Source organism: Sinohyriopsis cumingii, chromosome 4 (assembly GCF_028554795.1).
Source record: "Sinohyriopsis cumingii isolate HCF-2022 chromosome 4, ASM2855479v2, whole genome shotgun sequence".
Lineage (NCBI taxonomy): Eukaryota > Metazoa > Mollusca > Bivalvia > Unionida > Unionidae > Sinohyriopsis > Sinohyriopsis cumingii.
Window position 1 is genome coordinate 131,777,373 of NC_142964.1, and position 18,290 is coordinate 131,795,662.

The window sequence follows — 18,290 nt, forward strand, 5'->3', positions numbered from 1 at the left end:
ACTTATTAAACATGTCAGGTTTTAGATCATGCTACTCTGTGCATATGTCATAAAGTGCTCCCATAAAAAAAATCGGAGCGAAAAAGACGAAAGCATATTTCTGCAAAATGGGGATATTCGAAGTTTTGACAATGGGTGTGTCACATTACATGAGTCAAACATATTTTTTACATTCATCTGACGATAAGAATTATATATATATATATTGTGGTCAAGACTTTACGAAAATAGGTGCACCCACTGAAGCTTGATACGTATTTCGTATTACAAATTGGCAGTCGCTTTCCACTTTTTCGCAAGGGATGTTGAAACAAATGTGAAAAACATTTTCGAAATCCATTCCATCATCACTGCCATGAACACATTGCCCAACACATTTTTATTAATGATAACGCATATGAAATTGTTTCTCATGTTCTCCATAAACGAAATGCAACTCATCAACAATTAATCGATCTTTTACTTTGCATAGTCCTCTTGTTTGCTTCTGTGACCTTCACTTGCAAAATATTAAACGTAGCAAATACAAGGTAAGCGTGAATTTGCGTAACATTCTGGTGCCATCGGTATCTAATTTGCGTAACATTCTGGTGCAAACTGTATCTAGTTTGCTGATGCAGAGGAACAATCCCAGTATGAGATATTTATGTATTTCTAGTGAAATATTGTGTACACACTCATTGCATCTTTCTTTCACAAGTAGAGTTAGATGTTCAATTGCTTCAAGGTAAACCGCTCCGGTGGCCTAGTGGTTAGAGCGTCCACCACGGAAGCGGGAGGTCGTGCACGCGTTTGTACCAGACCGAGTCATACTTACAAAAATGGTACTGTACTATTGCTAGACATCACTACAAACTGTCACACTGCAGACATCGTAGTGATATGACTGAATTTTTGTTTTAAACCTACGTTAAAAACTACATACAGGCACACTGCAGACATCGTAGCGATATGACTAAGAAATTGTTAAAACTACGTTAAAAATACGAATCACACACACAATAAAAGATACATTTTTATGTGTTTATCACACGAAAATATAGTAGGAATACGTAAGCGCATCGCGTTCTTTTCTATTCAAGTGTTGCCCTTAAATAGGCAAGCAGAATCGCACTCTGTTGAAACACATTAACTCAAACATGTTATTTGATACAGTACCCATTTTTTAATTTATTATGCTTTTTTGACTGAACATTACCAACTCATTCTTGTGTTCATAGAACACGAATGCTTGTCATTGCTTTTCACGGGTCAAATGTGCATGATTAACTAATATAAAGGCAAAACTTGATGGAAGTCACAAAAGCGAGAAATATTGATCATATCATAGTGACCTAATTCGGTAAGGTGGCCATGTATTCACCAAGAATTCACGAACAACGCATTCCTTTGTGGCAACTAATACATTATAAATTGATCCAAACACAAAACCTACGCAAAGTCACTGAAACCTGGTATTTAGGTCACAGTGACCTAATGTTGGAAAGGTGTTTTTATACCAAGACTAGTGCCATGTTGCCCGACCTGTGACCATTACTGTCTCACAGACTGACCAAAACGCAAAACAAAATATTTAAGTGGTAAATCTAGGTCACATTGACCTATTTTGGGTTGTACTGTCTTTCGCAAAACTGCATTACACGCACATACACCCGTACAAATACTATGGGTATACATATATATGATCGTCGATACGAAAGAACTTGAAGAATAACCCAATGAAGAATGCATGTCTTTATGACAAACAATGCCTTAAAATCTGATATTAAAATAAAACTTAACAAAGCTGTGAGGGAAGGACAGATGGACGCACAGGGGTTACATTATGTTCCATTTCCACATTCTTGTAGAGGTATAATTGGTTTTTATTGAAGCTTTAACGCGAGGGTCCTGACTGAAGCCGAAAAATGACGGAGCAAGAGCTTAGACGTAATGTACTGATCATGTTTGTTTTCTTATAATGAGCGCATGGACGGACAGACCTGTAGTACATGTACAATATAATGATTTATAAATGCAGAAACGTCACAATAATGTGGACAGACGGTCTTATATAGACAACGCAATTATTTATTCTTATATATCACCGAAATATCCACTTGTTTAAAACTGCCACTAATTTCTTCTTGCCTGAAAATAAATAAGCTAAAGGAAATTGTCAAGAATGGTCTTTCTACTTAATGCGACAATTGATCATGGCTTGATTTTAATGATGTGAGAGTTAGTTTTAGAGTTATATCAGAAAATGAATAGGCAGTCTGAAAATGGAGCCATAAATTACAAATTTGAAAGCAATCCAGACAATAAATTAGATATCTAGTACAATTATAGTACACTAAATAATATTTTGTACAAGACTGTGGTCCTGTAATCCCCATACATCCACAAACACAGTAGAAGAGATGGATTAAGACGATTCAAAGTGATTTACACAATTAAGACCATTAATCCCCATACATCCACAAACACAGCAAACGAGACGGATTAAGATCAGAGTCAAAGTGATTTACAAAATCAAAACCATTAATCCCATACATCCACAAACACAGCGAACGAGACGGATTAAGATCAGAGTCAAAGTGATTTGCAAAATCAAAACCATTAATCCCATACATCCACAAGCACAGCGAACGAGACGGATTAAGATCAGAGTCAAAGTGATTTACAAAATCAAAACCATTAATCCCATACATCCACAAACACAGCGAACGAGACGGATTAAGATCAGAGTCAAAGTGATTTACAAAATCAAAACCATTAATCCCATACATCCACAAACACAGCAAACGAGACGGGTTAAGACCAGAGTCATAACAATAAACAGGATTACTCTCCAGCAAGTTCACATACATTCATAACGATATCTTGTGCCAATTTCCTGTGGATCTATGTGACACTACAGGAGATTCCAATATACACCGAAAATTTACCGTATGGTAAAATGGTTTCTTCCCCTCTTAAACACCTTCTAACGGATAAGCCTAGCTGAGCGCATCGTGTGTAACTCAAAAGTGGAGTGTTTCTAACATGTTATAGTGTACTATAGCTTGTAAGATATAACTTGTAGTTAGTGGCGTCACTAGGGTTGGTGTCAGCCAGTGCGATAACTCATGGAGTCGCCCCCATCGACCTCCTTTCTGCACAAAAATTCAAAAAATGTATAGACAATCATGGACCTCCTTCCGGCACAAAAATTCAAACATTTATAGACAGTCATTTTGGTGTCCCCCCCACCCACCCACCCCCCGTGTCACCCGGTGAAGTCCGCACCCCCCGCCCGCACCCACTAGTGACGCCACTGCTTGTAGTGTTTATCATTACTTGGTTTTCATTTGCTACAGTATGCATTTATATCGTGTTGCTTGCGCTCACTGAACAATTACGATTTACTCGGTTAAGAGAGAAGCAGTTGATGAAGATTTCAAAAGACCGTGACGATGATTGCAATGATCATGATGATGTTAACAACTGTGGAATCAATTATTATCAATTCAGCGGAACTCGTTTTTTAATGGATGGAAAACATTAATTTCATTCTGATTTCAAATATAAATTTTCCATCCAATTCATTATATTGTTGTTTTATTTATTTTTTTCCTTCTTATTCCTTTAAAATGGTTTTATTTGGTTTGCTTAACAATTCTTATTTCTTGGTGAGAGCATCATACAAAACAGAACTACGTTGGTTAATATATTTTCGTTAGTCATCACTTTATTTTCGTCAAAGTGTGAAAAAAAGTGGCAGATATTTAATTATGCCTGACTGGTTTCTGCTTATGTAAGAAGTCATCAATACACTGACGGTCTTTATTTAAAGCAAAATGCAAAGAGTGAAAAGAACACGTTAAATTGAAAATCAATTTGACAAACGATGAAGCAAACTGCTTTTTGATTCATAAAATATGTGTTATTTATGTTTCTAATGTGACCGTTGATTTGATCTTCACATTTTTAATGTTAACTAGAATATCCATACCTATCAATGTGCACAAAACATCATTGAGTAGTTCAATCCAAAATATCATAAACAACTCAGTATAATAACTATAAACATTCGTCCTTGCAAAATTGACTTGTGATATTCGATTCTTATTATATCAAGTATGGGGGAAATCTGTATAAATATATCAAACTGCAATTGGATTTGCACTTTCTTAATAAAAAAAAATATTTGCACACATTGAATTTTTAATTGTTTTTCTCTCGTCTGTGTACTTACGTTTTTGAATATTACAAATTTGCATCAAAAGTTTCCTAAAACAAAAGAATCACCAGTGCAACCCAAGCCAATAAATTATCCAGCTAGATTGCAATAAAACTGATCATTACCTTCTTTGCCGATTTACGAGCTATCTGAATTTGTGATGATTATTTCTTTGATGCACTGATTTAATTACAACTAGAGTTGAAAGCCATCTCAGATTCTAGACCTTTTATTGCAATAGGACCCTATGGTCTTAAAATTAGTAACATAAAAGAGTGAGAAGCAACAAGTTCTTTTAAATAAAATTATATAAATAATTTATTTCCTAGAATACAAAGTGAAAATGTAAGAAAGGAACTTAAGGTATAGCGAATTAAGTTCCAAATAATGCTAGAACACAGTCATAAGTCCTAATGATTAAAGTTCTGAATACACTTTAGTGGAAATCCAAATTAAATCCAACCCCGAAAGTCTTAATGTGCTTGTTTGGCCCATATAGGTGTGTGTGTGTGTGTGTGTGTGTGTGTGTGTGTGTGTGTGTGTGTGTGTGTGTGTGTGTGATTAAGATTTTTTAACGTAGCTTTAACAACGTTTTCAGTCATATCGCTATGATGTATGCAGTTTGGCAGTTTATAGTGATGTCTAGCACTGGGGCATCATGCCACAGACATATAACATGATGTCCCACCCAGTCACATTATCCTGACCAGTTCTAACAGTAACCTCTTAATGCTGAGCGCCAAGCGTGGCACCTGTTAGTACCATTTTTTGTAAGGCTTTGGTATGACTCGGTTGGGGTTCGAACTCACGACCTCCCGCTTCCGAGGCGGACGCTCTAACCACTAGGCCACAGGAGCGGTCAGATATAGTGTTAATGTGCCAACAGTCTTTTTTTGTATCACAACAATACAATCCAAGAATCAGCTCTTTATTTGAAATTTCACTATAAAGTCAAGTCTATATCTCCAAAAATGTTTTTTTTTTTAATGAACATCCCTTATTTCAAGTAAATAAATAATTTGAATAAATTCCAGCTTAAATGAAGTTCTGGATACAACAATAATACAACTGATTCTGATAAGCTCTTAAAACACGAATTATTAATTGCTAGAAAGACATTTTTATATAGTCGTCGACTTTACCTCAGGTCGCAAGTAGCATTTTCTTATAAATAAATTTTAAAAAAAAACTATTAACTATTTCCTGATGTTACAAAATAAAGGTTTAGTTACAATTAGAAAGTCTGTTACGAAAATTATAATATAGAATATGAAATATATCAGGTAAGCCAGGTATATTTACAGGGGAATTCCAATAACCTAGACCCAGGCTCAAAACAGTATGTTTACTTCTATTAATTATGATCCTAACATTAAACCCATAGACACAGAGAATATTTTAGCCATGATTTAGATGTTTGCAGAATTTAAAACTTAATCAATGATCCTGGCCAGATAGAAAATGAACCTGAATTTGGATAAGGTTCCAAAATGTATTAATCCATGGCATATAATGAAAATAAAAATATAAAAAATACTATAAAAAAAATGCAAATTAAATATACATAACAATTTTGCCTTTCCCGCTCATGCTAGTACAAAGTCACTCTATTCGGTGTAGATATAGTCCAGTTTGAAAACAAACCCCAAGAAAATAAAAAAAACACAAACAAACCAGTCCATATGACGTTTCAAACTTTGACCTCTGACATTGACTCTTCTTTCCCAGAGGGGCTTCATCCATGATCCGAACTCAGTTTTCTTCTTCATTTCCAAATATCATTATGCCAAATATTTTTTCTCTCTCTTTCTCTCAATCGGTATGGATGGAGTTGTGATTGCAAGGCAAAAGTGAAGGACGAACGATAGTACTGGCCTTTCACGATATACCCGCAAAAGTGCGGATGTAAAACGTTACGAAGTGACGAGTGTTTATTGACAATTAAGATATAGGCTGGATTTCGTAGAAGCTTTACCATTAATGATGTTAGGATAAGTTAATTTATTATTGTGTGGTCAATTCTGACCGGTGTCACTTAACAACAATTACGGGCACATTTTTCATAAATCCTCTGGGCCTAGATCTGAATTCAGACTGACGTAGCATATGAAACACCGCTTCTGAACATATATAGATATAGAGGAGATTCTTTTGGTTTATCATTACCTTTTGTTAAAATATTTTCATTGTGTGATATCACTCAAATATTCGTTTATATTCATCATGGTCTTGGGAATGTTTGTACCAATAGAGAAAGAGAAACGTTAGGAGTATATTCCAGGGCCTATTTCTGTTGCGCATTTCAGTTCAGAGAGAGAGAGACAGACAGACAGAGACAGACAGAGACAGAGACAGAGAGAGAGAGAGAGAGAGAGAGAGAGAGAGAGAGAGACAGACAGACAGAGACAAATATCAAATAGGAACGAACTGAAATTGCAAAGCAAGCTTGTGTTGTCTATTATATTACTTTGAGCCATCCAAGTTAAAGTCTTTATATGACCTCTCTCTCTCTGTGACCACAAATTCAAGAGCTGAAACGTAATCTATTATAGCTCTTTAAATCGGTTTAACAGAATTACTCGCATATATCGGCACGTGATGATGGCTATAAATAGATGTAAAAGGCAATAGATGCCCGATATGGGCTACTATGTCCATTAGCCATTAGCCCTTTTATTGCCTTAATACATACATAAATATTTTTAAAAGAAAGGGTAACCGAAGATGGTATTTATTAAAAATGTTTTTCATTTTCAGTGAAGCGCTTCCTCGTTGCTTGTTATTCAAAAATTTTCGAGACTAAAAAAAAACTTTGACGTTAGCAAAGATTACATGGATTAACGGCAAGCAGAAATGTGATGTTATAAGACAATGGAATCATAAATAGGACCTACAACACATTGATCTTCATAATTGATTTCTTAACGTTAAACAGGTGTACTAGATGACCGTTATCTTCAAAATGTCATATTCTGAAGAATTAACCACACACACACACACACGTTTACATACATACATACATACATACATACATACATACATACATACATACATACACACACACACACATAGACACATACATACATACATACATACATACATACATACATACATACATACATACATGCATACATGCATAGATACATACATATATACACACATACAAGAGCATCAGCAACAGATAAGGTACATCAGCTAAAAGCAAACAAGTTAACCAGACACTTCTGATATGAAGATTCTTTGAGCTAGTCAAATTTTTATTCAGTCCTTCAATGAGATAGTCAAATAGTTATTAACAGTCAAGTATTGAGATAGACAACTTGTTATTATCAGTCATTTATTGAGATAGTCAAATAGTTATTAACAATCAAGTATTGAGATAGTCAAATTTTATTATCATTCATTTATTGTGATAGTTAAATAGTTATTAGCAGTTAAGTATTGGAATAGTCAAAAAGTTATTATCAGTCATTATTGAGATAGTCAACTTGTTATTAACAGTCAACAGCGTGTGTGTGTGTGTGTGTGTGTGTGTGTATGTGTGTGTGTGTGTGTGTGTGTGTGTGATTAGGATTTTCAACGTAGTTTTAGCACTTTGCCTAGCACTGGGACATCATGCCGCAGACATGTGGCATGATGTCCCACCCAGTCACATTATCCTGACACCAGGCCGACCAGTCCTAACACCAACCTCTTAATGCTGAGCGCCTAGCGAGGCAACTGTTAGTACCATTTGTATAAGTCTATGGTATGACTCGGCCGGGGATCGAATAAACGACCTCCAGCATCCGAGGCGGACGCTCTAACCACTAGGCCACAGGAGTGGTCTTTTATTTTGGTACGTTTATTAAAGTATGGACCGAGAAATAAATCCCCGGTGTAAACTATAAGTCAATTTTATACAGCGTTTTCTGGGTTCATACTTAAGCGAATACAATAAAATATACTGACCCCCAGGGACGTCATTTAAACTTTTTCGGGGTTGGGTGGGGGGCAAAACTTGAAGGCTTGTTAATTTTCGTATATAGGCCACATCAATCTTACAGCACACGCAAATTCGGGGTGGGGGCAAATGCCCCCTCCAGCCATGACGTCATTGCTGGCCACTCCTTATGATTACAGTTTACATCTCACAAATAGAAAATAATAAAATGTCTTATAACAACTGTAATAAATAGACCATTCTAACGTTGTATAACTCTGTATGAGTCATGCAAAGCAGCAACCAGTATCGGTAATTTGCATGCAGCAAATCAGAGACGGTTACCAGCTGCCTGACAACATGGCACAAACTGACCATTGGTCATTAAATCATTAAATGAGTATCCTCCATTGGACTGTACAGTCCAAGTACTAATTGAAATCCATGGTGGACTCCATTGGACTGTACAACACAAGTACCAGAAGAGAAATCCATGGTGGTCTCCAGTGGACTGTACATTAAATGTGATTTGGAAGTATCGCTTACTTGACCTAACTACATGTAGTAGTGTACACAGTTTGCACCATTTACCGCCTGCTGATCACGTGCTCGTGAACTTGAAAGTTCTGTTACTCTACATTTTATTTTGTGGCAATAGAATAGGTTTAACCTAACTAACTTCGAAATCCTTCATTCATTTTGCGAAATAATTCCAAAAGTTTTGTTAGGCAACAGTTAAATTAACAAAGGCCGATCGATTGAAAAAGATATCATGGCATATAATTTCGTCAGAATCGTATGTTGGAAGACTACACAGATCTTTCGAATAGTGATGGGGTATTTCATTTCCAAATAATATTAGAAGGAACTAACAACCAGGCATATATAGAAATACACTAATATGGGAAGATATTTGATGGTGGATCTATAAATATTTTATTATGTTTAAATATTTGAACCCCGAAGAAATAGAATCAACATGGACGGGCCATCTTATCACTGTGCAACACGTTTGATTCCTTTCCGAGTGATGAATTTTATTTGTGTGTGTGTGTGTGTGTGTGTGTGTGTGTGTGTGTGTGTTAAATATTGAGCTTTGCCTCATACAAATCACTAACATGCTTATACAGGGTATCACTATTTTGTGAAAAGTTATTATAACTCATACACGCTGTCTGTACTATTTGCCATGTAGAACGCTGATTTTGTATCGTCGTGACCATTAAATTTTGACCATCAGAATAGAGTAATCTTGGGGTCAAAGATCACTGCTAATATATATAAAAAACCATGACAGGAATTCATAGCCCTGGTGGAACGATCCGTTGAGCGACCTAGGTCAAGAACATAAAATCGTCTTCCTATAAATAAAGAACCATAACTGATTTTAATAGGTGTTAAGTGTACGGTAAAAGTTGATATCAAGTGACAACTTGGACTCATGCGATATATTTTGAGGAATGGTTTTTGTATGCAATGAAAAGAAAAACTCTCAGTGAAATATTTGAAACTAATACAATGTTATCACATGACATGGGACTCAGAACTTTATTTGCTGTTCTATAAAATACTATGGAATAATAATAAGTGTGGGATATAAAGTCGAGACCATACAGGATATATACGTTCTTTTTTCTCTTTCTTTTTCTTTTTGAAGTTGTAGTAAACATCTGACGATTGAAGTGGACACATTGGATTATCATAAATGGAAGTGGACACATTGTATTATCATAAAAGGAATAGCCACGATTGACAATACAAATTCTTTCCTCTTAGCGATTGAAGTTTGTTCATATATCTACTTTCAAACAGTTTTTTTTTCTTAATATAAAGCCACAACTGTCGAGTTGGATGCATTTTCCGTCCGCTCGGTGTTATTGCTATTATTATTAAAAATTACATCTCCACATCGTTAACAAAAGTTGGCAATTATACAACAATTTTAGCACAGAGGCTTTTCAGAACAAATTAACTGTTACATATAATGCTTAAAAAGTATGCATTTTTTCAAATAATGACTGGGTTTTTGCTACAAGAACATAAGGAAACATGAAGTTCGAGTTCCGGTTTGCTATCAGCACTCATCTTCCCTTATTTGAAGAAGAAGAAGAAGTAAGAGGAGGAGGAGGAGAAGAAGAAGAAGAAGAAGAAGTAGGAGGAGGAGAAGAAGAAGAAGATGATGAAGAAGAGGAGGAGGAAAAAGGAGGAGGAGCAGGAGGAGACAGGCCGAGATATAGAAATACAAGAAGATTTTCCCCATTTTTTGTTTTGCTATTACACACACACACACACACACACACACACACAAATGTGCTGTCTGAGTCTGTGTAGCTGTCTCTTTGAATTCGTCATCTGATAATTTATCTGAAACTCCCGTACATTTGTGTGATCATCACGATTTCTGCGCAGCATAAAATGTTTTTTTGACAAAGGTGATCTCCGTCATTTGCCGTGAGTACAATATATGTTATCATGTAAATTAATGTCATGCTACGATTTAGTCAGGAAGTAAGTAATGGACTGATAATAGTTGTGTCTGAGAGATAATTAATGAGTCTTGATCACTTGCCGAGAATACATTATTGTGTTGCCTGCAGAAATGAACAAAGAATGTAAGCCATCAATCTGACGCGCAAACTTCAATGCAAATGTTACGCGCATCTGTATACGCAAACTATTTTGAATACCTATATAAGAACCAAAATTTCAGCTGGTAACAAAGACAATAAATGAATCAATGTGCAAATTGGAATAGGGTACATTCTATAATCATATCCATAATTGATATATATTTGTATGTTTCCCAGCATAGTCAAATATGTACGAATGAGTGTGCGACGATACATGGTTATGTGCATGGTCTTCTATTTTTTTATTTTTTTTTATTACAAAAACTGAGGACCACATGGCAGATGGGTCAGCCATGACCAAATGTGTTATCCCCGTTAAAGATAGTTTATTATTATTATTATTATTATTATTATTATTATTATTATTATTATTATTATAGCTTTTTATATGGCAGTTGAACAGAGAAGAAAGTATGGGTCACACCTCTATGTCGTAAATCACCGTCCGCCACAACAATGAGGCTGCTGATATGCGGACAATACAAAGATGCAGATAGTATCACAAGTCATGACTACAGTAAATGCACACCCAGCATGTTATAAATACATGCATCTTGCATGTAAAATTCTTTAATATTCATATCTAGCTAGTTCAATGTTGGGGGCTGGGTGGGTAATTAAGGACAACACACGCTATGTGCAGTGCAGATGGGTCTAGTCCAGACGTACAACGTCATTTAAAGCGATAGAGCACACTTATCTTTATGCGCATATATTACATATACAAAGGACTATACGCTGGTCAGTCTCATTTGAATAATACGTTTTCAAAGACATTTTTAAGAGATCGTTCCGGCCAGTTTTTTTTTTTTTTTATTGATTTCAACTGGCAATTTAAGGTAAGTCTTTAAATTACTCTAGATGGTATGGTACCAAGGATGGGGAGCCTTAGACTCATGTATTTACACGCGAGAGAGAGAGAGAGAGAGAGAGAGAGAGAGAGAGAGAGAGAGAGAGACAGACAGACAGACAGAGACAGACAGACAGACAGAGACAGACAGAGAGAGACAGAGAGATATGTGTGTATAAATAAATAAATCTGGGTTGAAGCTTTGGTGTTTAGGTTCTTACAAAACGTGACAAGAAAAAGTGAAGACAACAAGATTTATAAAATTTAACAAATAATTTAGTTCCCTAGAAAAAAAGATACAAATGAGAAAAAGAACTAAGGTTTTACGAATCAAATAGAAAAATAATCAAAGATTTAAAAATAAAAGTCCAGAAACAAAAAGTCCTAATGAAACTGAGTTCGAATCCCGATGAAATTAAAAATGGAAGGTGATGATGTATGCTGTGGTCAGCGTCTTACTGATATGTCAACAGTTGTTTGTTGAATCACAGAAAATATATTCCAGTGTTTGAATTCTGTGTAAATTTCGATAACTATCCTTGGCCAAGAAATAATTTAGAGCACTAGCATTTCCAGGGAAAAGAATCACGTTTCTTTAAAATAAAAAAATAAAAAATTAGTCCCAAAACTGGTCACAACATAAAACACCTAAACGTCTTCAGTGCTAAGACAAGTATGACTATTATTTCTCAAAACATTAACAATAAATCTAGCTACGACGCAAAACATATGCCCGGTTGTCGGTCAATCCTCTGGAAAAACCTAATTGATACATGTTATTTAGCACATTATCCAGGTAGGACATTGATTCTTCTTTATGAATGTTACTCTGAGAAAGAATAAATAAATTTAAAAAAGGTTGTTTACTATAAATTATCTCTGGTTCTGAGTCACTGTCAGGAACTAGGTCAGCATTAGATACAATGTTTCTATAAAGTTGTTTACGTCCAAAATATAAAAGATCACTCAGCTCTGAACTCTGTTCCAGTAAATAAAGTTACATTACAATAGCAAGTAATGGAATAAAAACACAAATAAATTCAATCAATTATAAATTTAATCAAATATACATAACACTTCCCCCATAAAGAAAAAGAAAGATTTATATAATAAAGCTTTCTTTTTACCAATAGATTAACTATGTATGAGGTTTTGAAAAAAACACATAAGAACTCGCGAATCATACAAAGTATACATAAAATAACACATTTCTATAAACGGGAAAGTGCATCTGCTATTAAATTATCTTTTCCTTGATGTGCCTGATGTTAATATTGTATTCCTGTAACAACAAACGTCACCGTAGTAGTCTTTGAATTTTATTTTTCATCTTGCCGATGAAAGTAAGGGGGTTGTGATCCCTAATAATCAAAGAAGGAGTTGAACTAATGTAAACTGCACAATGCTGTAATGCCAATATTAAAGCCAAACATTCCTTCTCGATTGTTGAATAATTTATATTGTACTTATTTAATTTCTTAGAAAAATAGCACACTGGATGATCAACACCATTTTCATCTTCTTGAATCAATACTGCTTCTATCACAACATTACTTGCATCAAGAGTCAGTTGAAATGATTGACTGATATTTGGAGCTATAATAACTGGTGCGCTATTAAGTATCGCCTTTACCTTATCAAAAGCCTCCTGACATTTTTCAGTCCAATGAAACTTGGTTTTCTTGCTCAATAAATTTGTCAAGGGTTCAGCAATTATGGAAAAATTGGAACAAAATTTCCGATAGTATCCAGCCATACCTAAAAATCTCATCAGTTGCTTTTTACTAACAGGCACAGAGAATTCAGAGATAGCCTTGGCCTTAGCATCTATAAGTTTAACTTGTCCATGCCCAACGATATGTCAGTGGAACTCACTCTTGGATAAAATATTTGTCAAACTTGCATCAGTGAGTCTGTCAAACAATTTCCGAATTGTTGCTATGTTCTTTCCATGTGTCGTTGCTGATGATAACATCATCGATGCAAGCATCACACTTATCTATGCCAGAGGTAATCATATTCATTAGACGTTGAAAAGTACTTGGTAAACCTTTCATCCCAAACGGCATCACTTTATATTGGGTATTGCCAATTATAGTAACAGAAACTGTTTAGCAAAATAAATTGTACATACATTATTTGGGAATTAATATACAGTCATATACGCATATTTAAAATAATAATAATAATAATGAAGAAACATAAATTAGCATACATACATACATACATACATACATACATACATACATACATACATACATACATACATACATACATACATACACAAGCTCTATTACAAATCTTCTAGGTCAATTGTGGCTTCTGAGGTTGACAGTACTGTGGGGTTAACATCCTTATATATTTAAGATAATAATGTGCCTTGAATGATCATTTAAAGAACATGTATACTTTAAAAAATCGAGATCAGTTGATTAATATCACCATCAATAGGATGGAATATCATAAACAAAATATCTCCTAAACTGAAATGATTTATATGTTAAAAATAAAGCATGTTACGCTTTTTATTTGAAATTTATATAAAATATATTGAAAAATGCATTAAATAACTAGATTTACCTGACTGGCAGACACACAACGTTTATGAAGTACCTGAAATATGCAGTGGAACTCCATACAAATAAAAGGATACATTATCATTTCCATATCATATTTTCTTCGTTACTGCTACTAATACAAGTAGTAATAGTAACACCAGTAAAAGTAGTGGTGCTGATAGTAGAAGAAGTAGTAGTAGTAGTGTGTGATCTGGATTTTTAACGTAGCTTTAACAATTTTTCAGTCAGATAGCTACGATGTCTGCAGTGTGGCAGTTTCTAGTGATGTCTTGCCCTGGGGAATCATGCCGGAGACATGTAGCATCTTGTGGGAGTAAGAGTAATTCTCTGTAGTTCAATTTTCTTAACTATTCTGGAAAATATCATTCTCTGACACCTGTTTCAAATGGACCAAGATTTTCCTAAATTTTTGCTCTGGTTTGTCTCATCTTTGTCATTTTCCACTATGGGCCTTTAACATTGACCTCTTTCATCTGTCTGACCGTTATCAAGCGAATTCTAATTAAAATTCAATTCATGCCCCAAACAGAGCAGATCCCATCACTCGCAGTCAGCTATATATTGCGAGCCTATCCCATACATGAAACTAGATGGTTACGTGTTACTGTGACCACGACACTGCGAAATTATCTACAAAATATTGCACCAGTACAACTTTGAAAGTTCAAGTCAATTTAATTATTAACTATATTGAAGCAGAAAACCATGTTCCATGTCCCATTCGAACATGTTATAAAGAAATAATGCGTTCCACGAATTATTTGCCTTCTCAAGATTTTGTATTCTTGCAAAAAAGTTATAGCTGTTTGACACAGGTTGAAGTGTTCAAAAATGGTTTGAAAGCGTAGTTTCTTTTATTTGTTACATTGTACTTTTCATATGAAAATCATTTGATTTTTTAAAGAAATGTCGATGTTTAATGACAGTACAATGAGATCTAGTTTGTCGATGGAACATTTGTATGATGTTTGTACACAGTAAAATGAGTTTTGCTTATACATGTACAATGATTATAACAAAAGCATCGGTAGCTCAGTTGAAAAAACGTCTCGCTTTCTTGGCATTATATAGCCCATAACATGTTAAAACTGCTGTTAAATATCCACGAACCAGCCAACCAAATAATATAGATGAACAGAGCCTTTATGTAGTATTGATATATCAGGCCACACGTAAGCGGTATATATTAGGTGACAGTGTGTGTATGTGTGTGTGTGTGCGTGTGTGTGTGCGTGCGTGCCTGCGTGCCTGCGTGCGCGCGCGCGCGCGCGTGTGTGTGCGTGTGTGTGTGTGTGTGTGTGTGTGTGTGTGTGTGTAGGTATCGTTATTAAGATACATGATAAAATGGGGTGTTCTATTCTTTCGGTTGATACCAAGCAAAACGTAAATAGTATATTGTAAAAACGCATATATTAAGGACACGAATAAACACCCTGATCTACATATTCACATACAGCGCAACAAACATACGCAAACCTGAACCTTTATGCATGCATATTATTATGGTCTTAAAATAAGTCACAGAAAAGAGTGAGAAAAACAAGTTTAGTAAAATTCAACAAATGATTTTCTTTTCCTAGAATACAAATTGAAAAATGTAAGCAGAACATACGGTATTGCGAAATAAATTGGAATAATCCAAGAGTTTCGAACACATGTCCTATGGATTAAAGATCTGAATAAACGTTAGTGATATTCAAAAATAAATCCAACGCTGAAAGTATTGATGTGCCCATGGTGGCCTGTGTCGTAGTGATAAGCCAACCTTTTTTTTTTGAATCACAATAATACAATCCAAGAAAATATCCTTATTTGAAATTTCACTATAAATCCAAGACTTTATTTATAATAATGTTACTTTCGTGCACTTTGTATTTCCATAGAAGAATAACATGAATTAAATAATCTGAATAAATAAACTCCAGCCAACGAAATACTGGACACAGCAATAATACAACAGATTCTGCTCAGCCCTTACAGCACAAATAAATAATTTTCCAGTAGACACGATTTCATACTCCCCTACTTGAACTAGGTCACAATTAGCATTTTGTACAAAAAAACAAGCTATTACCTAATGGAAACTTTCATTCTATATAACGTTCCAAATGTTTACAAAATAAAATCTAAGTTAAATTTAGAAGGTGTATTATTAAAATTATAATAAAGAACATGGTAAACGCATTGTTCTTGACTCAGGTCAAGATAATAAGATATTAATCCTAATAGTTGACCCCTAGCGAAAATACTAACTATGTACTAGTTGTTTGCAGACATTAAAAGAAAAAAGAAATCTGTAACCATATGTGTGATACCAGTCCCATTTATCTCTGGGGGTTTTTTCCTGGTCGGAGTAGTTTTTGTTTTTAACTTTAAACTGGTCTGGTTGTTAACCTTTAGCACATTATTTGGCCATATCATGACAAGGAAATGAGAACTAAGGTTCTTTCCTAAGAACAAACCGAGACAACTGACCGGATCTGGCCTTGTATTACAGATCCAACGTTCAAACAACTGAATTTCCGCAGCTCCCACTTTAAGAAGGACCTCGATCAATCAAACAACGCATATCTGTGTAACGCTAATACGTCGATACAAGTACGGGAATCAGTCAAGTTATCAATTATGAGACACACAATACTTTAAATACGCAACGGCAATAACGTGAGACAGGATGGAACATTGAAACCTAGACAACAGTTTCGTCAGTAATGTTGGTGTCTGTCCCTTGGTGCGTAAGATGAATATCTAGAATACAGTCAAGCTCCATTCATAGTATAGAAGACAATATAAAACTCGTTCCTCAAAGAAAAATGGAGTAACTATTAAATAGCTTATGTAGTTTTAAATGTAATACAAATGAAGGCATACCTCAAAGAAAATTCACTATTTGGACGGGAACGATTTCAAATTATACTTTGAAAATATGCCCAATGTACAGTTTCATGTCTGTTAAATATTAATTTAGGAATCTTTTAATTTATTTTTGAATAAATTAATATCTTCATAAAACGCTGTCAATATCCAAGACAATAACAATATCCATGCATCGCTATTTATCTATTTGATATTAACTGGAAATCTTTGCCTCTAACTTTTTTTATATATAAATCCATGATGTAAATTTATTTTGCCAGACGGTTGTCTTTGTAAACGACCTGTCTTCCAAGCTTTCGAAACTCATTTATTTCTGAAAACCACTTTGACCGCAAACTTAACCCACAATTATAACTGGCGAAAGGCCATTTCCTGCCCATCGACCACCAGCAATCAAAGATATCGCGCGTGAGGTCAGAGGTCTGCGTCCAATCTCTGGCCATTTGACTGGACATAATCAAAATTGTCACATCCACATTTATTGGATTACTTGATTTATTGAACTTCGACAGCATGTGATATCCGCTGGCAAAACAGGTTCTTATAGGTTTTGTTAAGTCAAATATTTGAATAGTTCATGAATTTAGCAGGCACGAGAACCGTGCAAGAAGCAAAGTCTGCAGACAACTGTCGAGAAAAACGTGATTTTATTGGCAGACTCCAATACTCATTCCATTCTGATCTAAATTATTTATTATTTCGTATGTTAAGGTGTTTACATGGTGAATTCTCAATGTAACTTTATAAGTCGTTACATCTGTATCCGATGTTCTTCTGTGTGCTGAGTACCCTAATATAGCAACTCCACATCCTATCTAGCCTGGCAGGTTGGTCAGATGAAACAGATTTGTGTCCATTCAAAAACTGACTATGTATCAGGTGAGAGACTGGTCAGATGAAGCTGATTCGTGTCGTTACCGATACTGACCATGTCTAAGGCCGGAGAACCTTATTCATTCTACAGTATGGTGGGTAATATGGATAATCACCAACGATGACACAGGGATGATGTGATGCATATTTTACGTATTGTATGGCGGTAAGGGGAGAGACAAAGATGGCTTGTGTAATATTTTGTTCAGACTCATGTTTATCATTCTTTCAATATGGTCATTGTGTCATCTATTCAAGCCTAAGATAACACTTTGAAACACAAATTGTTTTAGCATAATAACGATGATTTTGTTGTTGCTTTTTGCTACAAGAATGGTCTTTAGTGTATACGGGG